The sequence below is a fragment of the Eumetopias jubatus genome, unplaced genomic scaffold (genome assembly GCF_037043125.1).
Source record: "Eumetopias jubatus isolate StellerSeaLion01/CBP00866 unplaced genomic scaffold, mEumJub1_p1.0 scaffold_12, whole genome shotgun sequence".
NCBI lineage: Eukaryota > Metazoa > Chordata > Mammalia > Carnivora > Otariidae > Eumetopias > Eumetopias jubatus.
The window spans coordinates 8,352,156-8,378,158 of NW_028274818.1; positions in this window are offsets into that span (position 1 = coordinate 8,352,156).

Genomic DNA, 26,003 nt, shown 5'->3' on the forward strand with positions numbered 1-26,003 from the left:
CTTGCCCAGATTCATTTAGATATTCCTGAAATCTTCCCCTCTGTGTTCAGGGGGATGGGATGGACTGTCATGCTGTAAACTCTGCTCTAGTATAAACCCGGCCCAGGGAAAGTCTGTTTCGTTCTTGCTGATGCCCACAGACAAACTCATCATCTGCTTTCAGCCCATTGCAGGCTGAGGGCCCCTTGGCTGAGAGTCTTCTGCCAGCCTGAATGGCTAATTGAGACCTTCCTGTGCTGAGCTGGTGCAGGTGGTCATGAATGCAACACTGTCACACAAGGAGGGAAGGCAAGGCCTCATGCATATTTAAACGGGTAAAAGTAAATATTAATGAAACAATTGTATCTTTAAATGGTTAAATTACTCTCCATGCTCCACTCCCTTTTTATTTCATGATGGTACTCAGGTGCACACACACACCCACACACACACACACACAAAATTAGACATTTTTCATCTGTGGTAGTTGTTTCCAATTTGATCTTTTTAATGTGAGAATCCCCCCTATGCTTAATCAAAGCCTTCCTGCATTCATTCCTAAAGTTGAAAAAGCATGATTCTGCCCAGAAGATATAGTTCGCAACTTGCTGGAATTCCAATGACACGCCTGAGTCTTGTCTACTCTGATTTCATGGCACAAGGCCATGCATGCCACTGGGAGGCAGGAAACCTTAACTCGAGCTCATGTGTGGTAATTGCTTTATTCTGCATGAACTCATTCTAATTCCTCCCCAAAACAAGAGAGGAGCTGGATTTTGCAGTTTTAATGACCACATTATTTACCCCTCTGCCATTACCTGGTACACTGCCTAGAATGTCTTTGGCTATATCTTCCTCGGCTTATACTCCTCTGTATTAATTTTCAACGGAGACATCACTGGCTTTTCTACTCTTATTTTTCAATATCTCATTCGGCATTGTCTTTCCATCTTAACATTTTGGGAAGTTTGATTCCATCCAAACTGTGTCTCCTTAGACTTGTTCCGTCTGCTGTTCACCATCTATTTCCCACCGGAGAATTCAGCGTTCGCTCTTCCTTCCAATGTTCTCGCGTTTGCCTGAATCCTACACTTCCGTTTTGTAATTCATTTTGAATTTCAGGTAGAGCCCTTTCATGCCTCTTTGTTTGGTTTCTTAACATGCGTGGAATCCTCTTAATGTCCGAGAACCTCCTACCCTCCCTCTAAACCGTATCTTCTCTCTTCCCTCCCAAACACCGTTCTCACAGTGGTCTTTCCCCACCTTTTGGATGCATCACTCTACCACCCAAAACTGAATTCCTGATTTTCTTTTGTGATCAAGTGACTTAACGGTCTTCTGGCCACTCCCCTGTCCCCTCCCTCCAGGGACCGTGGTAGCGGCCACACCCTGTCCTCCAGCAGCCATAGAGTAATGGAATCATAGAGGGGAAAGGTCTCTTGCTTGGGCAAATCTGATCTATTTTAAGGCCAGTGTTGGATGAGCTTTTAAATCAGCTCTGCAAAGAATTTTCTCCGAATTCAGTAATCACATTTTACAGGCCATCCAAAATTTACATAAATCTTATTTTCAAAATGTCCCCATATAATACACATATTTGTAATATATATGATATGTATAAAATGTATCTGTATAATAAAGCAGTTAGTTCCGTTTGAGCCCTTGTGAGCATTCTGGGAAGGAAAAGCTGTGGCAGCCATTCATAGGTTCAGGAGCGGCGTTCCAGAAGGAGGGAAGAAGTGGAGAGAAAGCTTCTCACTTGTCCTCCCATTTTGCAGAAAAGCACAACTCCTTGCCACAAGGGCCCTAACTTAGTCCTTAACCTGTGGTCCTCACCTCTACCTCTTCCCCTCATGGCTATCGCTTCCCACATCTCGGACCAGACTGAGTCACTAACAAAATATAAAAAGCAAACAAGTTTGCTAACGAGTTGCTAATACATGGATAGTTGTTTGGCTTCAAAGAAGTCACTTGAATCTTCTGGGTCTCATTGTCTTCATCCATAAAAATAAAAATATTAGACATCAGCAGGTGACCAAGGATTTTAAAAGCTTTCTAAAGCTAGGAAACTTTCTTCAAACGAACTCAGACACAGAAACCTTCTCTGTAAAATCAGGAAAAGTAGAAGTTGTGTGGTACAGAACAGGGATCACAGCTCTGCTTCCCAGTCTGTTTCACTGTCACCCCACCCGCTGCCCCCGGGGCACTGCCAGGGAACTCCGGGTTCCTCGGAGTATATTCCACAAAAACCACTGGACCAGAGTCAACTGAGAGCCAGTTTCACCATTCGGCATTTCTGTGAAAACAACGAAGCTTGGAAACAATGACATACAAACATTTACAGACAGACTTCACTTTATACAAGAGAAGTCCTGGCAAGTTATTTTGAAACTAACCCCTATTTTTCCTATTGCAATAACCTTTCAGAATTGTTGGATCTTCAGTTCTGATTGATCTTCCTTTGGCAGGGGCACCTACTATTCTGGCTTTTTGGCTACTGTGTTTCTTCCCCCTCCTGCTTTCCTCCGTGCAATGCACGTCATCGTTCAACACCCACTTCGTGCCACACACCGTGCCAGGTGCTTTATATCATGTAAGTTTCTCTCAAGTTGTTCGTTTGACCTTACAGGGGAAATGACACTTGATTTTAGTTGCGGGAGGACAACTACTTGAGTAAATGAGCCCTGTGTCCCGTCTTTTAATGAAGTAAAAAGAAATTTAATCCTTGCAAGGGAATCATAAGACTAATTGTCTCCTAAAGTGTCTATTTGTTCAGTGTGAATGAAAAGATCACGTCTGCGCTTTGCAAGAGAGTTACGATGTTTTCTGCATTAGGAGTGAGTTTAACACGCATCCACAACATTATCCTCACCACTTCTGCCCTGTCTTATGCGATAGGATAAAACTACTCCTTTGAGTTACTTTCGCCGTTTGTTTCCACATTAAACAAGGAACTGAATCAGGTGACACGTAAGTCAATAAAACATGGTGCGTGGCTTCAAGGAGCTCCCAGTCCATAGGGAAGACACATATATATCTAATTATTTTGAAACATCGTGAATATAATAATAGCGGTGTGAACAAACCTACCAGGGAAACAGGAGGCAGAAATTCAGTTTGTCTTAGAGAAAGTAGAACCCAAGCAAGTTTCATGGAGGAGTGACATTTGAGCCTAGAAGATGGGTAGTATTTCACCTGCATGATCTTGGCAAGGGGAACCGTGTGTCCAAAGGCACAGAGGCTCCAGAGAACAAGGCATGATTATTGACTAAGACCCACAGTCAGAGCACAGGGTTTGTAGTATATAGCCATGGACCATGAGGAAAAAATGTTACAGGTAGATTGTGAAAATGTATCTTACCTTATTCTAGCCTATACTCAGGAAGATCTTTAATCAAGGAAATAGCAAAAATACGTGTGTATTTTCAATAGTCCTGATATGTGACACTTCAGAGATAAAATGTATAGCTTCTAGTGGCATGTTAGAGCCATGAAGAAGAGAAGGTAGTCAAAGGAAATGCTAGAATGGTAGCTCGGATGACTGGGTAGATAGTGATGCCATCAGAGATTAAGGAATCCCAAAGGAAGAAGTCGTTTTTATAGTTAATTGAGGGGAGTAGAGTGGAGAGAGGCTGGCCAAAATAATGAATTTGCCTTTAAATATATCTTTAGAAATGCCTATAATACATATACAAAATTATCTATAAAGTATGTAATTTACATAGAAATTGTATTATAATAATTTATATATTTAAATAATACAAATTTATCTATTATATAATAAATTATATTAACATACACGCCTATAGATATTATACATCTAACATATAAAATATGTTCAGACTGAAGTGTGCAGAAGTCCCTGTTCAGACCTGATGGGATGTATCTGAACAGAGTCAAGCAATGCCCAGAAGAAGTAAGATCTGGACTTAGTGGGAAGGAGCCATTCTCTGGTGTGAGTACTGGCAACAGGACCGGTCGCCATAGAGACCACACGGGAACTCAGAGCTCGGCAAGGTGGACCAAGGTGCCTGTAAGAAATCAAGCTACAGGGAATGTGGGGCTGCAGCCGGGAGGTCAGGTAGCACTAATCCAGAGCCCGGGCCCCGCGCAGGGCCGTGGCGGGGACCAGCAGAGAGAGTGCAACATCACCTCTAGTTTACGGGATGGTCTTGAGGATTCAAGGAGACAAGAAAAGCAAGGAGCGTGGCATGTACACATGCTCCATAAACATGACTTCATCTTAGCCTTTTAAAGATGCGTCGAAGACCTCCAACAAGAAGCACGACCACGGTCCCATCCTTCTTAGCAAGTGAACCTTCATTGTTTCTGCTACCCAGAAACTCCCTTGATACAATTCCACACAGAAATCATTCCCTTAAGTCACACATTCCTCACAGGAGACGACATCCTGAAATAGAACATGTCGGGGTCCCCAGCGACCACCCTGCTTACACCTTCCATCTTATTCTGGATGCTGCGAACTCCCCCCCCCCCTTGTGTCCTACCATAACTTGGCATCCTGCCACGTGTCATGGTTTCTTACGAGGGGTGCTCAAAATAAATCACTTCTAATAAATAATTTAGTAAAGAATTTAGTGTAACAATTAAATAATTTAATTTTAAATAAATAAATAAGTAAAGACTTAGCCCTAAAGCAGAATGCGGTACAGAAGCTTGTGCGATTCTTTCTGCCGTCCTCTGCTCCCAGCTCCTCTTCCCTCACCGTCCACTCTCAGCAAAGATCTGAGGCGGAAGCCCATCCAGAGAACGTGAAATTTCTCACATTCCTATCACAGACAGGTACTGTTATTTTTTTTAAGGCTTTATTTATGTATTTGAGAGAGAGAGAGAGAGAGAGAGAGAGAGAGAGCATGAGCAGGGGGAGAGGTAGAGGGATAGAGAGACTCTCCAGCAGACTCCGCACTGAGCGCAGAGCCCAAAGCAGGGCTTGATCCCACGACCCCAGATCATGACCTGAGCCGGAATCAAGAGTTGGGTGCTTTACTGACTGAGCCACTCAGGCGCCCCCGTATGAGGCAGCAAATGCGATTTTCCTGATGTCACAAAGGCTCCACCGTGTTCTGTAAAGTCTGCGTAATTAAAGACAGGCTTCCTCAGGAACTTGTCCAAAAGGTTTCTGACAAAATGGCTACTTTTTAAAGTTTCCGTACCAAAACAGATGATATTCAACTATCAAAATATATTAATTCAGAATAACTCATCATCCAGTTATGATACACAAATTTAACACTCCCATACATTTAGAGACAATTTGTTTATCCACAGGATCTCAGGTTCTATGAGTGGTGAAGAAAGTATGGTTCACGTGACATACATACGTTTTACAGAGAAGCTTGCAAGAGTGCATCTTTCACATTAAGTGAGAAACCTCTCTTATTCCCAGATATTAGCTCCCTCTCACTGCGTAATTTACTACAAAATTAAGTACTTGTTCTTAATATTTACTTAACGCAACAAATAATTTTAGAATTTTTTCTTCTTAAATACCTAAGTATCATTATATTATGTCAAAATTCTGCCACATTCAATCGAGTAGGAAAATATGAAAGAGGTTCACTGAGTTTTGATTTTCACAAGAAAAAAGAAACTAAAAACTTAGATGCTAAAAAAGTAATACAGCCCTCTAAATGCATTCTAGTTATGAAAAAAACAAAACAAATAATACAAGAACAAGGATCATACATTTAAAAAGTGTTTTTATTCCTGGACAGGCATTTTGGCAGGTTGGAAAAAAAAAAGTCCTGCCAATGAGCATTGTCTCTCTCTTTCTATATATGTGTGTGTGCGTGTGTGTGTGTGTGTGTGTGTGTGCGTGAATATAAATGTGAATGACATCACACATATACTTATATTCACGCACACACACATACAAATATATAAGTAAGGATCTGGATTCAAATGTTTCAAGACGCATTTCTAAATGGCTTACTGGTCCAAGGTACGGCTGATGCAATTATGCGAGTAAATATAATGACAGAAAAATGGATTTTATCCCAAAATGTATCCTGATATTAGACATAATAACGTATAAAAGGTCAACATTTTTCTCACTTTGCAGAATGAGGCGTCTTTAAAGCTCACCAAAGTCACATGGGCATGTTATCTATTACTGTTCTCCCCTTTTAGAGACAGAAACAGATGCACAGAAATCATATGACATCTTAAAGACTGTATCAGTCTCCAGCTGTCTTATCCAATACTCTGTCTAATAACTGGAGGAATATATGCTTAGAACCACTTCCCCCCTCCCTCCTCTTTGTTTCTCCCTTCTCTCTCTACTATTGAAGAAAGCAAGCAATGACTTAGGTTTTCTAATACTCTAACTCCAATCATTTGCTAAAATGATGTTACGGTTCATGGAATTGCTAAGTTAATTGGATTTTGACTCCACTTAAATTATTTTTAGGAGACCAATCTCTTGGTCAAAGAGAAAACAAGTAAGTAGTCTCCAGAACTACAACTCAGATATTTAAGTGACCTCATAACACAGAATCAGCAGATTATTCAAAGATGGTGCATTGATAATTGTTCCTTAATTTATTGATTATGGATGCATTGTCCTTAGGGGAAAATACAACAGATATGCCCGGGAAATGCATCCAGAACTCATGAGGCGAATAAAGCAATAAGAAGATAATGGCTGTGTCTATGTGTTGAAAAAAAATACCAGATCCCAAAATGACAAATTTTAGTTAGCTGCCTTCCCAAAAGAATTGACTGCCAGGCCTATTCAACTCCTGTGTGTATGGAAAATGGTCTTTCTAAAAATAAAAAAAAAAAAAATACCTACAGGCAGTTTAAATTCTGTATACAACCACCACCCTGATAAAAGGACCAGGATTTTTGGGGTACCTGGGTGGCTCAGTCGGTTAAGCACCCAACTCTTGGTCTCAGCTTAGGTCTTGATCTCAGGGTCATGAGTTTGGGCCCCATGTTGGGCTCCAGACTGGGCATAGAGCCTACTTAAAAAAAACAGAACCAGATATTTTTTTTTAATAAGCTTAGCATCTGAGAGAAACGGTGTGGTGATGGGTGTTTATTAACATGAATAATAAATTTCACAAGAGTAGATGATCAAAAGTTGATATTAAAGAACAGACTATTATTTGAATTAGCCTTAACAGAAGGACATAGCATGAGAATAAAAATTAAGTACAGATGTGGAGAGTTTAATGGGCGATGTATAAAATGCACTGAAAGAAGAAATGACAAGGGAGCAGGAAAGCTGGCTAGGGAGCCACTTTAATGGTCCCAGTCCTGATGGGAGCCACTGTAATAGTCCAACAAGCAGTCACAAGAACTTACAATAAAGCGTCAGAGTGCAGAGATGCAGAGCTGGAGGAGAGGTGGAGAGAAGGCAGGTAGAGAGAGGTGGTGGAGGCAAAACTGCCAAGAATTAGAATCTAATTGGGTTCAGGAGGTGAGAGAGAGAGGAAAGTATCAGAGATGATCAAGAATTTTACCATTTGAGAGAGACCAAATCAAATGTTTGGGGCCTAAGAAAGCCCTCGCTCAGAGCTCATCTGGTACAATCTAGTATCACGAAGGGGAAACTGAAGTCCCAGAGAGTTTACGTAATCCACTCAAGGTCACACAGCCGTTAGTGACAGAGTTAGACTGGAATCCCAGAATGTACATATGTACTTAATCAAAGGGTGGAGAAGTTATCAAGAGAAAGAACCAACCTGAGGGAGAGCGCACTGACTGTCAACAATGAAGGTGGAGAAAGTAAGAGCCATGAAGAGAAACGGTTTCATTTAGTGCATGCTCACAACAAACACAGCCGTGCAGCACCTCTACCTCCACAGGCTTCTTTCTGGAAGCACTCTGATGCACGTCGTTACCCCCATTCACAGGTCTGAGGACGGAGACTTACAGAGGTTAAACAACTTTCCCCAAATCGTAAAGCTGGTACAAACCCAGACACTCTGACTCCGCAAGATGTGCACTCTTACCCACCCTGTGTCTCACCGAGGGTGAAGGGCCACTGCGATATCCAAATAGAGATGGCCAACAAGTCTTCATAAAGTAGGTACCATGTTTGGGATGGAGGTTCCGACCGAAGACATAAAGGCCCATGTGGGAGCCATGGAAGCATAGGAGAGCATAAAACGGGAGAAGCGAAGAGAAGGAAAAGGAAAGGAGTCGACAATATGCTCTGGACATGGGGTGCATTTCAGAGCAGAAGAAAGCAGACTCAGAGGAAGAACGGTCACAGAAACAGAGGGGAGGGAGCAAAGAGGAGCCTAATGGAGACCTGCAGACTGGGGGTTTGTTTTTCTTTCAATTCTCCGTATTGAAGGCCCCCAAGCAGACCTGAGGATAAGGCAGGCAAAGAAGCTTGTCCTGGCACAAAAACATTTTCAGCTCAAGAGGGCTTGTTTATCCAGAAGTTGTATCTCTGCGACTGACCAGGTTTGTTAAACTCTTAGATCTCTTTTTGGCCTGATCCCTGGATTCCAAAATCTTCCCCAACCTTTGGGTCAACTCCACCTCAGCTCGTGTTGTCCCTCCAGCTACAGCCACGAGACCCGTCAGCCCAGAAGGATCCACCCAGTCCTGACCCTTGATATCACCTGTCAAGGATTGTTTAATTTCAAGAAACAGCAGTGATCTGAAGCAAGCTTAAGGAAAAGGAATGTCCTTCCGTAAGGAAAAGTAGCAAGGCCACTAAAAGAGCTGGTACAGGAAAATGACACAAAGGCACACACGTTCTCTTGTTCTTTCTCCCTCTCTGTCTCTCTCTCTCTCTCTCTCTTCACGTGGTTCAATCCCTTGTCTGTGTTGTGAACCCGCTTTATAGCATCTCTACCGCTGCGTGGTCCATCCTGCCCTCTGGCCATAAGAGCCATCCAGGGACCACCCCCACCCCAGTCTGTATGTTCTTGCAATTTTGGGGACCACCCCAAACAAATATACTTTTCAATATAATGGATTCAATATGATAGTCTCAAATTTGCTTTCACACCACTCCTGTGTGACTTCGGTCCTGAGCACTCCATGGAAAGTGCTCTCATTAAAGTCACTAATGATTTTTGTCACTAAACCCAGTGGGATATTTTCAGCCCTCACCTTATGTGGTCTATCAGGAGCATGTAACTGTTGACCGAATCATCTTTCTCAAAAGTCTTACTTTTCATGGCTCAAGGAACAGAACACCCTCTGGGAATTACTCTTCCCCTCTGGCTCCCCTCAAATGAATGCCGAGATTTGGGGTTCTCGAGTTTCAGTGCTCAGTTATTTCCTCTCATGGCAGACTCATCCATAGAGTTCTCATATATACACTCATGATTCCAGACTCGAGCCTGGACCACTCCTGTAAACCCAACAATTACACTCCATCCACCTCTTGACATTTCCCTCTAGATGTCTCTCAGTCCATGAGGTGCTGGAGCTGGCCTCTCTTCACAACTCCAAGTTCAGGGCCATCATGTTGCTAGGCTGAAATCTATCATGACGAGAGTTTTTTACACTATGGCAATTGGCAAAGGCTACAAATTCAGGGGACTTCTTCTTCTTCTCCTTTTTGGAGAGCCAGTTGCTAATCACTTACAAAACACCACTGTTGGGGTTTCATAAATTCAATAGTTTGGAACTGAGCCTACACTGTCCCTACTTCACCCAACTGCATTCTCTTGAAGTGAACCCTATTTTTGTGGCTGTAGCCACCAGAAGTCCAGTTCATAGTTAAGCCTGCCACCTCTTCTTCCGTATTCTTATCACCAATACCTCTTCAGTTTCACCTCCTAAATGTCCCTCAATTCCATCCATTTCTATGCACATCTACCTTGCCATGGCCACTGTTTTGAAATTCCCTCAAAAGAGTGGTCTACTTAACGTCTTCCCGAAGTCCAAACTCTCCTCCACAAGGTAGTTGGTGTGTTTAGGAACACAATTCTGATCATGTCACTCTCTTTCATGATTTCCCATTGTTTTTGGATAAAGATCAAACTCCTCACCATGGCTTGAGGTCTTTCCTGGCTTGTCTCTGCCTTCCTCGCCCCCCCCCCCCGTCTCACATCCAACTCCCCTTCTCTCTACATGCACCTTCTTTCACGTCATTACTTGCACTGTGCTCCTGCCATGCTCAGGGCCACACACACTATTCCTTCTGCCTCTTTCTTCTCTTCCCCTCCATCTCCTATCTCCCATCTCCAATTAACTCCTATTCATCCTTCAACTCTCAGCTTGATGTTACTTCTTCAACTAACTGTCTTTGAGCACTCAGATTCACTCTCACGTCTTCATTACACACAGAGCAACTCATATGCACAGAGCAACTCCTATCTCCCCTGTACTTTTCATACCACAATATACCCAGGAGGGCAAGTGGCGGGCCCATCTTGAACCTTCTAATCTCAAAGGCAAACACAGTAACTTACACATATCATAGGGGCTTCATAAATATTCAATGAATAAATACATTTTCAGTGAATGAAGACCACCTTTTCATTCTTCTGCTCACTTGTAGAGAATACTCCATCAAGTTCCCTGGGCCAGATTTTGAGCCGAGGCTAGATGGCAGAGATAGTTTCAGTTCCCTACATCTAAAATAAAAATGGGATAAAAACAGCAGAAATATAGCAACCATAACCACCTGTAGACCCAGAAGAACAGGATTAAGTGGATCGTTCAATTAATGGTAGATTCGACAACCAAAGTACCAAAAATAACACCGAACTCCTGGCCAAAAGGAACCCACATTCAAATAACCAGAAATATTTCCATTTCTTACTCCCGTTAAGTCTCCTCAGAAAGAAAAAAAAAAACAAAAAACCTCAAAATAGAATGTCACAGGGCAATTCTAGAAAAAATAGTCCACCTTTAAATCCAGATGAGTACTCTTTGTAACACTCCCCAGGATCATTCTGGAAATACAAAATCCAGAGAGGTCCTGGAAGGATTTGACAGCGTTACTCAGAGTGTGAGCTATCTCAATACCTGTGGATAGGGGCAGCACCCCTCCCTGACTGCTGATATTTCTCTCCAGAATTTGCTAGAATCCAACCCACCCCATCACTGTCAGTGATTATGAATGCATAAAAGAAATAATACTAATACTGGTAACACCAACCATTGTAACTTCTATTTTTCCTAATAGACAGGAACCATTCTAACTATTTTTACATCCAACCACACATTTCATCCTCACAATAGCCTAGTGACACATACTACCATTATTCTGATTTTACAGATGAGTAAATGTGCATAAAGGGGTTGTCATTGACTCAAGGTCACTCAGTTTCCCAAGGTTGCACCATTCCAGATGAAGCCAAAATCTCAACCCAGGCATGCCAGCTGCAGAATTCACATTTTTGGCCCCTGCACTATGGGACCTCACCTCTGTTAGAAGCTATCTAGAATCAAATGGAGGCTTACTTGATCAGACTGTACATTTACAAACACGAGGAGGAAAGCGAGGATCTTTCAATCCTACAACTTTTGTGTTATTACCTGGCATGGAGGGATCCGCATAGCCTATCTGGTTGAATGCTATCATTCCCCCGATGCTCTCTTTCTCTCCCCATGCTCCATTAGCCACCCCCCTGATGTTAGAGTCTCCTGTTCAAGTGGATGGAAATTCAATGCTCAAACATGCAGAAAAATATGGATGCGCTACCCACTAGATGCTTGGACAGAAATGGCAGGAGAATGGGAAAAATTGATGCCACGGGCAGCCAAGGAGCTCCTCTCCTGATACCTCATGGCAGGACAGGGCAAGTGTAGCCAGTGGTTGGCAGTTCCTTCCTTCCCTTCCTTGAATCATCTCAGGAGTGAACTACATGTATTGTTAAAATAGGGGTGAAAAGAATGGCGTGATCTTATGGGAGTCTGAAAGGTCTCTCTGCTTTTCTCATGCATTTTAAAGTTGAGCTGGATGTCTTTGGAGTCGTCTCTTTTGCAAGCCAAAATGTTTATGTGTTTTGAAGAAAACGATGTGTGTTCGGCTTTGTAGTTTTGCTAAACATTTAAAAGCATAAAAGAGAGTCTTTTAAAGATGTAACTGCAATCGAAATGCCTGGAGAGGAGAAGCAGCAGAAATGGCTAGTGGAGGCGTGCTCCAAAGCTCTGAGCATGACGTTCCATCTGAAGGAGGATCAGAAATCCTCACTGGAGTTAACAAAAAAAATGTATTTACGGAAGGAGCAACATGCAAGACGCTGAGATCCACACCAATAGTTAGGTATGATGTTTGCTGGCTCTCTTTTCAAATGCATTTTTTATAATAGCTAAAGGGTTGGCAAAGGTGGACGTCAGTTCCAGGTCCGCATGAGTGAGAACTGCACACACCTGTGAGCCTAGGTGCCCCATCAGGTGTGCGTGTGGACAGAAGACCTGCTAGTCGAGGAATCACATCCATGACACAGTTCCACATTCTCAGGACTAAGGCCACAGTGCTTTTCAAGGAAATTTCTAGTAAGAAATCTGGTAAAGGAGCAGGTTTTTCTCATCTTGTGATTCAGTGAGAAGAACATGCCCACCCACTGTTCAGCTTTAAGGTAAAAGCCAATGGCGTTGTAAGGCCTAGGCCTCCAGGTCACAACTCTCCCCAGAATGTTACATTTTCCCATTTCACGTGTTCCTCATTTTTGAAGCAAAACTTCCAGCCCCCTCGTGTCTTGGCCCCCTGCTCCCAGGAAGAGAATGGCCTTCCTCTTCACTTGATGCGCTTGCTGTGGGGAAGATGGATGCAGACAGGGTCCCCTCTCATCCCCCCTTTTCCTCTGACTACCTCCCTTCTCTGCCTTGGGCTTTGTCAGTTCCTTTCTCTCTACACTGCATCTCTTTTAGTTCCAAAAATAGATCATTCAATTTAGGAAGAACAATTAACTGGGATGAAAAAAAAAAAAATCTGAAGTATGGGGAGGCATTTTAGCTTCTCTATCAGGCAGGAAGAAATCGGCCATGCCTTGGCTGTCTTTACTGTTTCATTCCTCCGTGTGAGCTTCAGGAGATTCATGGACTCAGAAAGGTCAGACTCAGTTTCTCCAGTTCCAGGGCAATGCCCCGGAGAGCTCCAAACACGTCACAGAACAGTGACACAAAGAACAGACCCGGCTGCTGTGATTTCACTAGTGTTTGTCCTAGATTTGCCCCAGAAAGAGATCTGGGGTGGTCTGCGTGATTTCTTACCAGCAGATATTTGTTTTCTTCCAATGCATTGACCTGTCCCTTGAAAACTAGTCTCTCTGGAGTGTTCTAATAGCTCCAAGGGAATTTTCATTCAAGACTGCAGTCATCTTAGGGCAAAGGTTCTCAACGTATGATCTTTAGAAACCCCTGAATCAGAATCATGTGGGATCTTTGTTAAAAAGGCAGATTCCAACCTACTTCTCAGACAGAACATCAAGGTGATGCTAATGTGCACTGATGTTTGAGAAATGCTAACAAGGATTCTTCATAAAGGCATAGCCAAGTTTAAAAAGTTAAGTAAAGAGCCTCTAGAATAGTGGTTCTCAACGGAGGTGATTTTGCCTTCGAAGGTGTCACAACTGGAGGCATGTGGTGCTACTGACATCTGGTAAGTAGCGACCGGGCACGGTGCTAAGTGTCCTCCAGCGTACAAGACAGCCATCTGCAACAGAGAAGTATCCAGCCCAAAACCCCAATGGTGCTGACAGTGAGCACCCCTGATAGAGACAGATGGGTCATTTCTAAAACCAATGTGGAATTCCCAATCGCCACACCAAAAATCCCAGGAGTTTTTTAATGACTAGAAGAATGTTTTTCTTTTCTTTTTTTAAGATTTTATTTATTTATTTATTTGACAGAGAGAAAGAGAGAGAGAGAGAGAGAGAGAACGAGTGGGGAGGAGGGGGAGAGGGAGAAGCAGGCTCCCCGCTGAGCAGGGAGCCCGATGTGGGGCTCGATCCCAGGACCCTGGGATCATGACCCAAGCCGAAGGCAGACACTTAACCGACTGAGCCACCCAGGCGCCCCAAGACAAATATTTTTCAAACTGCAAATCATTAAATCAGTTTAGTGTGATTTATGGCCAGCAATTTTTTTTTTAATGGAGATGGAAGAGAATAGAAGAGAATCAGATATATCAGAGTATATCACGCACAATAAAGGTATTATTATATGAAATTTCTATTTTGGTTGCATACACGACTTAGTTACTGTGTAACACATAAAAGAGGATGGAAAACGCATTCCTCTTTTATATAGCTTTACTATTCAATATATTACATTTCCATGAAAATGTACAAACCACAAAAACATGACCTAATGAGTTGTTATGGGTTTGTTTTGTTTTGTTTTGTTTTAGATTTTTTTATGTATTTGAAGAAGGGAGGGGCAGAAGGAGAGGGACAGAGAATCTTAAGCAGACTGTGCTGAGCACGGAAGCTGACATGGGGCTCGATCTCACAACCCTGAGCTCATGACCTGAGCAGAACCCAAGCGTCGGACGCTTAACAGACTGCACCACCCAGGTGCCCCCTGAATTATGTTTTTATGAAGTCAACACTGTGTAACCATCACCCAAGACAAGAAATAGATTCAGTAGCCCAAAGCCCTTATGTACCCCTTCACATCATAACTCTGTTTCTCTCCACTAAAGATAACAATTATCCTAACTTTTGTGGTCCTCACATCTTGTCATTTTTCTTATAATTTTTAAGTGTATATCTCTAGTTTATTTGAGATTTTCAGTTTGAACTTCATATAAATGCTATTCTATATATCTGATCCCTTTTATCAACTTTATCTTTAGGAGATTCCGCCATGTTGTTGTACATAGCGGTAGTGCATGAATTTTTATGACCATATAACATTCCAATGTAGGCAAACACCAATATATGTACCCATTCTATTGTTTGGACATTTGGATTGTTTTCAAGGTGGGGCTCTGGTGTATAGCACAGATATGAACATTCTTGTACATCTGCTGATACACATATGCATACACTATGTTAAATATATACTAGAAATTGCCAGATCTTATGGTGTGTGCATATTTAGCTTTAGTAAATGATGCTTTCCAGAGTATGCGTATTATTTTTTAAAGATTTTATTTATTTATTTGACAGAGACACAGCGAGAGAGGGAACACAAGCAGAGGGAGAAGCGGGCCTCCTGCTGAGCAGGGAGCCCAATGTGGGACTCGATCCCAGGACCCTGGGATCATGACCTGAGCCGAAGGCAGACGCCTAACGACTGAGCCACCCAGGCACCCCAAAGTATGTGTATTAACGGACACTCCCACCAAGAAAGTATGAGAGCTCCAATTTCCCCACAACCTCAGTGCACTTGGTGCTGTCTGTATTTTAAATTATAGACATTCTAGAAGTTATGTGGCAGTATCATATTGCAGTTTTACTTTTCTATTCCCCAATTAGTAGTAAGATTGAGCATATTTTCATGTTTACTAACAATTTAGATATCCTATTTGGTAGCATGTCTGTTTAAGTTTCTTGACCATTTTTATATGGGATAGTCTGCTCATTTTTATTAATTTGTAGAGGTTTTTAAAATATTTTCTTAAAATAGCTTTTATGTGTTGCAAATATCTTCTCCCACTGAACAGCTTGCCTTTTTAATCTCTTAACTGTTCTTTGATAAATAGAACTTATTAATTTTAATATAGTCAAATTGACCCATCTTTTCCTTTGTGATTAGCCCTTGTTGTAACAAGCTTTGCTGGTTTGTAATTTTGTTAGTTAACATACAGTGCAACATTGGTTTCTGGAGTAGATGTCGTAACCTGTTTAAAGTATCTTTCCCTATACTAAGTCTAGGAAGGTATGTTCCTATATTATCTTCTAGTAACTTTATTGTTTTGTTTTTCACATTTAGGTGCACAGTCTACCTGGAATAACTGTAGTGAGAAGTAGATTTTCATGACTTTCCCATATGAATAGGTAAGCGTCTCAGCTTACACATGCAGAGGACAACCCTTTCACCAGAGTTCTGGAGGGCCAACACTCATAAATTGAGATTTCATATCTATTTGGCTAGGTGTACTGTTTCATCTATTTTTCTATTTGGTTGTCCTTGTACCAATACTATATTGTATAAATTAGTTTAACTAATCTGATGTAAGGTAAAGCAAATCCTCCTTTCTCTTCAAGATTGTTTTGTCTCATTGGTCCTTTGCGTATCCATGTAGATTTTAGAATCAGCTTGTGAAGTTCCTCAAAATATCCTATTAAAATTGTATTGATTGTATAGATCAGAAAAGAAGGAATCGACATCTCCAAATATTAGATCTTCTAATCTGAAAGCATGGTATATGTCTCTATTACAATCTTTCTAAATTTCCGTTAACTAGGATTTAAAATTTTCTGTATAGAGATCTCAGACATATTTGGTTAGATTTGTTAATCAGTTTTTTATATTTTTGATGATACCAAAATATCACAACTTTAAATATTATAAATGGTAACTTTTAAAATATTTTAGTTTCTGTTTATAATTGATTAGGGAAATATTTTTGTTTTGTGAGCTTCTACTTGCCAAATTCACCTATCAATTCTAATAATTTATCTGTGAATTCTTTGGCAATTACTACATATACATACCATTTACAAACAATGACAGGTTTATTTATTGCATCTAATATTCACTTTTTTTTTTTTTCTTTTCTCATGCCACCGGATAGAACTTACCGTGAAAAGCAGAATATAAGTCTGGATATTAGGATCTTTGTCTTGTTCCTGATCTCAAGTGAAAATTTTCAACACTTAACCATTAAGAATCATGTTTGTGGGGGGAAAAAAAAAGAATCGTGTTATTTGTAAGTTTTTTTCTTTTTTCATATTATTTAAATTCAATTAGCCAGCACATAGTACATCACTAGTTATTTGTAAGGGTTGTTTTGTTTTTAAGATTTTATTTATTTATTTGACAGAGAGACACAGTGAGAGAGGGAACACAAGCAGGGGGAGTGGGAGAGGGAGAAGCAGGCTTCCCGCCGAGCAGGGAGCCCGATGCGGGGCTTGATCCCAGGACCCTGGGATCATGACCTGAGCTGAAGGCAGAAGCTTAACCACTGAGTCACCCAGGCACCCTTATTTGTAAGTTTTTATAGACAATTTTGACCAGATTAAAAATACTCTCTTGGGTATTCCTAGTTTATAAAAAGTTTGTGCCATGAATGCATGTTGGATTCTATTACATGCCTTTACTACAATCTATTCAGTTAACACTATCATTTTTCTCCTTTATTCCACTGACATGTCAAACTATATTAATATTTGAATATTATATGAACCCTGTATTAGTGAAATAAACTCAACTCATTCATAATGTGTACCCTTTTTACATATTGAAGGATTTGGTTTGTTGACAGTATAAGTTGTTTAGGATTTTTACATCTACATTGATAAAAGAGGTAGGCCTATCTATTTTATTTCACATAATAGCTTTGTAGATTATTGATATCAAGGTTATAGTGGCTATAAAGTGTTACTTTTTTTTCTTTATTCTGTGAAAGAGTATGTATGAGACTGGTGTTCTTTGTTCTTTGAATGTTATGCAGAAACACAACAGTAAAGCATTCTGAACTTGAAACTTATTTTGTGGAAAAGTGTTTAATTACAGATTCAATTTTTTGACAGTTATAGGACTTTGCAGATTCTCAGTTTCACTCTGTGGCCACTTTAGTAAATTTGATTTACTAGAAATTTGTTACTTCATTATTGGCAAATCTATTCACAAGATCCCCTTATTTTAGTTGCTAATCTATATTGATAACACTTTTTAAAATTCCTCACAGTGATTATTTGTGACTTCTTCCTTTTCTTTTGATCAGTCTTGCTAGAAATCCATTCATTTTATTAGGCTTTTTAAATATCTGATCTATCAGTTGTTAAGAAAATGTGTTAAAAATCACTGCCCAAGATTGTGCATTTGTTTATTTCTCCTTGTAGTTTTAAAAATATTTGTTTTATATATTTTGGACTGTTTTATTATATGCATACAAATCTAGAACAACTACCTACTTGGAAAAAAATTAAGTTGGATCCATATCTCAAATACGTGTCAGGATAACAAACCAAAAAAAAAAAAAAATGTTTTAAGAGACAGTGGAACAATGCTCTACACTCTCCTTATGAAAGCCTTTTAGACTCTTCTAAAATCCCCAGAATGCCTAAAATAAAATATTGATAAAGTTGACAATATAAAACTTTTCTGTATGGCAAAAAACCACAAGTAAAACCAAAAGACAAATGAAAAACTGGAATAAGTATTTGCAAATTAGATCACAAAGGATTAATTTCTCAAAGTATAAAAACCTCCTACAAATCAATAGCAATCTAAAAGAAAATGAGCAAAGGATATTAATAAGGAATTCAACTAAAAAGAAATACAAATGGCTTAAACCCGAGCTATAACACTCAGTCCATTCATTATATGAAAACTACAAATTAGGTTTACACTAAGATATCATTTTTTGACCCATCAGTTTGGCAAAGATCGTAAAGACTAATGTTAATGTCACTGAGGTAGTAAGAGGGGGAGGAAAACAAATTCCCAAACATTGATGGTGAAATTAAAAATTGATACAACTTCCATGGAGGGCAATAGATTATGGCAGTATCTGTCCAAATTAAAAATATCTTTTGACCCAGTAAGTCCAAATTTAAAAATTCATGCCACAAAAAAAATGCACATATGCAAGACGATGTGTATAAAAACTATTCATTTCAACTTTTGTCTGTTATGAGAAAATTATACAACCCAAATATCTACCAATAGGTGACCAAGTTAAATTAGCTATGGTTTACCCTGATAACGGCACATTATGTAGCCATTAACATATGAGGCAATACTGGGGGTCTGGCTGGCTCAGTCAGGACAGCATGCGACTCTTGATCTCAAGGACCTGAGTTCAGACCCCACATTGGGTGCAGAGCTTACGTTAAAATACGTATATTTGAAGCAATACTATATACTGATATAGAATAATCTTAAACATATACAGGTAAGTAAAATGAACAGAGTTCAGAACAATATGTATGCTCTGCTATTAATGCATAAGAAGAGGTAAATATATATGTTATGTGTGAGTAGATATATATATACACACTTTGCTAGTGTATTAAAAATAATATATATGTTAGAATGCATACCCAAAATTTTATAAGAATAGTTTCTACTCAGGCCAGGCTCTCAGTTGCTCAAAATTTTCAGTCAGGCTCACCTACCTCACCTATTCTCATGTTCTGCCTGGGAAACAGAACAAGGAAGGGTCAATACAGAAGAAAATTTGAGGAATATTACGTATACATCTTTCTTAGCAATGAAGGGTTAGACACTCATATTTGCATTTGCAATCTTCCATGTCCTAACGTCCAATTAGTAGAAAAATATGCGCCAAAAATACAGCTGATATAAATATGAATCTTTACACATTGTGAAGTTCACCAAACCCAGTGGCTTTAAAACTTTTTTGAATATGACCATGGTAAGAAATACACCGGTATACACACACACGCTACACAAGAGTTTCATCTAAAAATATTAAGCCTTACTCCAACGTTTCTATTTAATTTTATAATTTTTTCATTCCCAAAACATGGTGGCTTCTACTCCATGAATGCACAGCATCCAGAAATTTAAAAAATACTAAAGTAACAATCGTGGGCGTATAGTTTGGAGAATGCCTCCGTGGGCACGTACTTTGCAGTAACCCCCAAGAAACATACGTCCGGTTTAGAAACCTGTGTTTGCTGTGCAAACTCGGCCTTAGGACGAGTTCCCAAACTTCCCTTCCACCCCTCACAAGATTGCCCCCTCCTACGCCACAGATGTAGAAATTCGAAACCCGCCACTGAATTCAGCTGAAAATGAAGCTCTTTTAGGGAGCCTGGACCCAACTGCCAATGTGGGGAAAGGGAGTCCCCACAACACCAAGCAAGTCTCAGAAGCCAGCAGTGTGTCCGAGAATCGAACTTAATTCCGACACTCTCTACCCAGAGAGAGCATCAGACCCCCGGCTGGGGGCTCAGGCCCGCAAGACCCCGGCGCCCACCCCACGCGCCACCCACAAGCCGCAACAGAGCCTACAACCTGGGGTCCCGACCCGACGCCCACCGACTGGAGGTTCCAGCCACCTGCTCCGTAGCTCCTTTCCGTTTGCTAGAGCAGCTCTCAGAAGTTATGGAAACACTTACCTTTTCCAGTAAAGGGTTTGCTGAAGGATGAGAATCACCGGTCAGAGAGGGCGCAGAGCTTCCAGACTTCTCCAGCCGCCACTCCCCGTGAACCTCCGCGTATCCACCAACCCAGCTCTCCCAACCCGATCCTTCTGGGTGTTTGGGGAGGCTTTGGTGCCTAGTCAATGACTAAGTCACTGGCCATTGGCTGATTCAACCTCCAGCCCCCTCCCCTCTTGGGAGGTCAGGTCGGGAGGGAGGTCCGGAGGTTGCAAGGTCAGAGGTCAGACTGAAAGTTCCAACCCTCTAATTACTTACTTGGTGGTTCCCTCTGCCAACCAGCCCCCACCGATGGGTGGGATCCACAAGTCACTCTCATTTATATAACAAAAGACACCTTTATCACTCTCAAATCAGAAAATTCCAAGGGTTGGGGGGAAGCTGTGTCCAGGAACTGTGGATGAAGACCAAATATAAATATGAGAAATATATTTTGGTCAACTGAATGGCCAAATAGATATTTCTTAATGATCACAATATTGCAGAAGCTAACGCAAGGGGTAAGTTATTTAAATAAATGATTAAAAGCAATTGAGAACATACAATCTGGTTTTCCCATAGTTTTCTTCAAAAACCACACTCAGACTACTCTAAGGGGATGGTGTGGTGGAAAGGATGTGAACAAAGAAGGACAAAAAGTTTTTTGTCAACATATGGAGGATAGAAAACACCTGAATCCGCCGTGTCTTACCCAGGCTTCTGGTTTCTCCCAGAATGTGCTTAGATGTTAAGGAGAATGCTCAATGCAGGCCCACAAAAGGCAAGTTGATTTTCAGTACAGAAGCGAGAAAAGGCTCAGGAATGAGAGGTACTACTTAACTTCTGAGGTTCTGAGGTAGGCACTTCTTATTCAGAAGGTAGGGTTCAAAGTATGTTTAAAATTCTCTAGAAGGAGAAGCTATAGTCTCTAGGGCTCTACTGTTGGGTGTAGCGGCTGTGGCTACTTAACTCTAAATAAAATGTGAAGCCCAGTTACTGTTAGTCACATGCTAACAGCTTCTTTACTGCGCAGCATGAAAGGACACTTTCATCGTCACAGAAAGGTTTTTTGGAGGGCAGTGAGGGTCCAGAGCCATCTTCGAGACAATGGACACAGGTGACAGCCTCTGGCCGCTCTCAGCAGAAGATGAGGGCCAGCGGAAGGGGGCACCACCTATAGGGAAAATGAAAGTGCGTTCCTTTTCTGAAAGAAGGAAAATTCGAAGAAGTTCTGTATACCGAATGAGAAGACCTCAGCTTCCTTTTTCTACTTTACTTTCAGAATGCTGGCATAAAATCTTGTATCCCCTAGATAAAACTTGAAAAATTATTCTCTGGAAAAAAAAATGGATTAGCTTTTAGCTCAGGGAAAATAATCAGGTTTTGCGAGTTTTGAGAGTTCCCAACAAAAGAGCTATATGACAGGACTGATCATCATCTGAAACCCACCAATGAGCCAACCCTACATAGTTTCAATTGACCACTTAGTGATTTGCTCATAAATGCAAACAGAGAGACCAAGGCCCCAGTCCCAACTAGCACACGGTAGAGACCAAAGCAAACAAATATAAAAGGGAAATTTGGAGATAAAGATCATTCTTAGAACATAAAAAACTTTAAAACAAGTGTTATACTCAATATCTTCACAGAGATAGGAGGAGGTATTTTACAAGGTGGAGGAAAATCCTACCATAAAAAATGTAATAGATAATAAGAAAGAATTCTTAGGAATTAAAAATATAATAGAAAGAAAGAGTCAAATAGAAGGCTTGGAAAAGTTAAAGAAATCTCCCTAAAAAGTAAGGCCAACAAATGAACAAATAAGCAAAGAAAATTAATTTGGAAGAAAATGGCAGCAAGGGGCAGGGGAGGGGTGGATTTAAAGGCTCAACCATGAGGTAAAACACCAAACAAATAAAAGTTTCATAAAGAGACTAGATGGGAAGAAATGATCTAAGAAGTAGCAAGTCCGTTTCTTCTTTCGGCACTAAATACTCCTGGCCACCAAAGTGGGGGAAGGGGAAGAGGGTTTCCCACACCATCCAATTCTCTAATTCTCTACTCCAACCTGGTGTCCTACAATTCAATTCAATTCTAACACTATTTCCTTAAGTTAGCATCAGATCGCAAAAGTAAAGGGCTCAGTCTTACAAACTACTTCCCACTTCAGACGTCAATCACAAGTCCCAGATGGTCACCTGTGCTTCTGACCGACTGGTTATAAATCAGCGTTCCCATGATGTCCTCCTTGGGTTTGATTAACTTGCTAGAATGGCTCACAGAACTCAGGAAACAGTTTACGTACTAGATTACCAGCTTATTATAAAAGGAGACAACCCTGCTAAGCCGGGGGAAGAGATGACAAGGTATGTGGGAAGGGTACAGAGATTTCATGCTCTTCAGGGGCTCCACCCTCCCAACATCTCCACGTGTTCACCAGCCTGAAAGCTCTTCCAACCCTACTGGTTAGGGTTTCTATGGAGGCTTCGTTTTGCAGCTGTGACATTAAATCATTGGCCATTGGCAGTTAAGTCAATCCCCAGCCCCTCTTCCCTCCTCAAAAGTAGGAGGTGGGGCTGCAAGCTTCAACCATCAAATCCAAAGATGGTTTCCCTGGCAACCAGCTCCCTTCCATCCTTAGGGGAGGTCCAAAAATTGCCTCATTAACATAAATTCAGGTGTGGTTGATATAGGTTTGTTATGAATAACAAGTCTCTCCTTTCACCCTCCCCCGCCCACTTCACCTTTATTACCCCTATCACTTGGGAAAATCCAAGGATTTTTAAGAGATCTATGCCTGGAAGGGGACAAAAACCAGGTACACTTCTCTCATTACAAATCACAATAATAGAGGAAAAATTCCCAGAACTGAAGGATGTAAGATTCCAGGTTCCAAGGACCTAGTGAATGCCCAGGACCATGAATGGATAACAGTATGGTAGGAAATTAATACATAAAGTCTTAATTGAAAAAAATATCAATAATTTAAGTGTAGGTATGCTACTTAGAAATATGGAAATATAAAAAAACACCAGAAGGAACAGCTAACATTACTGATTATCGCTGCTTCTGGGAAGTGGGACCCTGGTGAAAAGGGAAAGGGGACTAACACTGGACGTTAAAAGCCTTGAAATACAACTTGACATTTAAAACTGTGTATATATTATTTTAATTTTTTTAAGAAGAAAAATTAGGGCACCTGGGTGGCTCAGTCGGTTAAGCATCTGCCTTCAGCTCAGGTCATGATCCCAGGGTCCTGGGATTGAGTCCCACATTGGGCTCCCTGCTCTGCAGGGAGCCTGCTTCTCCCTCTGCCACTCTCTCTCTCTCTCTGTCTCTCATGAATAATGAAGAAACAGAAGAGGAAGAAGAAGAAGAAGAAGAAGAAGAAGAAGAAGAAGAAGAAGAATTAACTGTAAAAAAAATATACCACTCATTTAAGACATGATGCATTTATGTCAAGGAGTCCTACCAGAAATTTGTTATAACTGCAAAGGTATGCTTGAGTTCAAATGCAAGAATTACCTTGCCAGTTTGGTGGCAGATTCTTTAATAGCATATACCTCCGTGAACCCTAGATATAGACCAATTTTAATAACCTTAATAGTTGATAGCCCATTACTAGTAAGCTGCCCTTAATTATTTCTAGAGATGCTCATGTATGGAATTGCATATTATTATCCTGTAAGATTCAGGAAGTATCCTGCCTTTTTGGATCACTCCTTGGCCAATCAGAAAAACTCTTGGAGCACAATCCTTTTTTTAAAAAAATATTTTATTTGGGGCACCGGGGGGGTGGTTCAATCGTTAAGCGTCTGCCTTCGGTTCAGGTCGTGATCCCAGGGTCCGGGGATCGAGCTCTGCATTGGGTTCCCCTCTCTGCGGGAGGCCTGCTTTTCCCTTTACCACATAATTTGAATATGCAGTACCTCCTTCTAATTATCTCAGATTTTTCAGGAATTCTTATAGTTTATCCATTCATTGAATATGTATTGGAATATATTGTAAGGCAGACACTTTGCTAGATGCTAAAGATAATAGAGATATTAGAGTCTAGTAGCATGACAAATGGCCCAGAGATTCTAGTGAATCTAGGCTTGAATTAATCTCTCCAGGTAGCTACAGATATCTGAGGCATTTCCAAATTGTGGCTCAAAACTCATGAAACCTGAAAGGGTTCAAGGTGCCCACCATTTGGAACTTTAAAAATATACAGTTCATGGGGTGCCTGGGTGGCTCAGTTGGCTAAGGGTCTGACTTCTGCTCAGGTCATGATCTCGGGCATCCTGGGATTGATCCCCATGTCAGGGAGTCTGCTTCTCCATCTCCCTCTGCCCCCCTCCTTCTCTCTCTCTCTCTCTCTTCTCTCAGATAAATAAATAAAATGTTTAAAAAAATGTTTTTAAAGTTTAAGAAACATGCAGTTCCTCAGCAAAAAGGGAACTGTGGGAGATCCTGCTAGTTATCGGTTCATAGGCATTCCCACCCCCCACCCCCCCAACACACACACACACTTTTTTTTCTGGCTAAGAGAACCCTGACTTTGTGGTCAAATGTACCGGGAGATGGGACATAATTTCCTTACCCAATGTGACAATTGTGTTTCAGACCTTTAGGGCCTCCCCTGCTATCACATGACCAGTTTTGGCCAATACTATTGAGTGAAGCCCATTGCGGGAGTTTCTGGGAAAGTTATTATCTTACTGATAAAGGAAGACAGGACTGCTGATTCCCCCTTTCCTTCTGCCTTAACATGGTTGTAAGAACTGGAGTTCTAGCAGCTGTCTTGTTACTAAGATAATAACAGCCAAAATGCAAGGACGAGTTGAGCAGAAATACAAAAGGGTCTTGATGTCTAAGGACATCAGTGAGCATCTGACACAAAGGTAGCAACTGTTCTACTTTGGTTTTGTTGTTAGGTAAGTACTAAAATCTGTTTCTACCCACAGAACATTTCTGACACCCAGTGTGTGAGGACTTTTTTTTTCCCCCCTCACCAACCAAATCTCTGGGTGCCCTACAATTTAATTCAGTTCTGACACTATCTACCTGGAGTTAGTATCAGATCCCACAAATGAAGGGTTCAGTCTCACAAGACTGTCTTCCCTCCACTTAGACACCAATTGCAGTCCCAGGCCTCCTGTACTTATGGCTGACCAGCTGTAAGTCAGGGATTCCCACAACCCTCTCCTCAGATTTGATAACTTGCCAGAATGGCTCACAGAACTCATGAAGACATTTTGCTTCACAAAGGATACAACTCAAGAACAACCAAATGGAAGAGATGTATAAGGCAAGCTACCGGGGGAAGGAGTGCTCAGAATTTCCATGCCCTCTCCAGGGCCACCACCCTCCCAGCACCAACGTGTGTTCACCTACCTGGAAGTTTTCTGAAGCCCATCTTTCAGGGTTTTAATGGAAGTTCCATTAGGTCGGCATGATTGATCATTGGTGACAAATCATTGGCCATTGCTGATTAGCTCAATTTCTAACCCCTCTCCCCATGTGTAGAGGTCAGGAGTGGGGCTGCAAGTTCCAACCCTCCAATAATGCTTGATCTTTCTGGCAACCAGCTCCCATCCTGAATCTATCTGGGGACCCAAAGCCACCAGTCATCTCATTAGCATACAAATAGACACTCATCACTCTGGAGATTCTGAAGGTCTTAGAAGATCTTTTGTCACAAACTAGGGGTTGTGGTGAGTGTATGGAGATCACCAAGACCAAATATTATAATCAAAGATATTATCATCACTCTATCAGTCAGGAAATGCAAGTGTTCCAAGATCTCTGTGCCAGGAAATTGAGCCAAAGATCAAATACATATTTTTTATTCTATCACAATATCACAGTAAA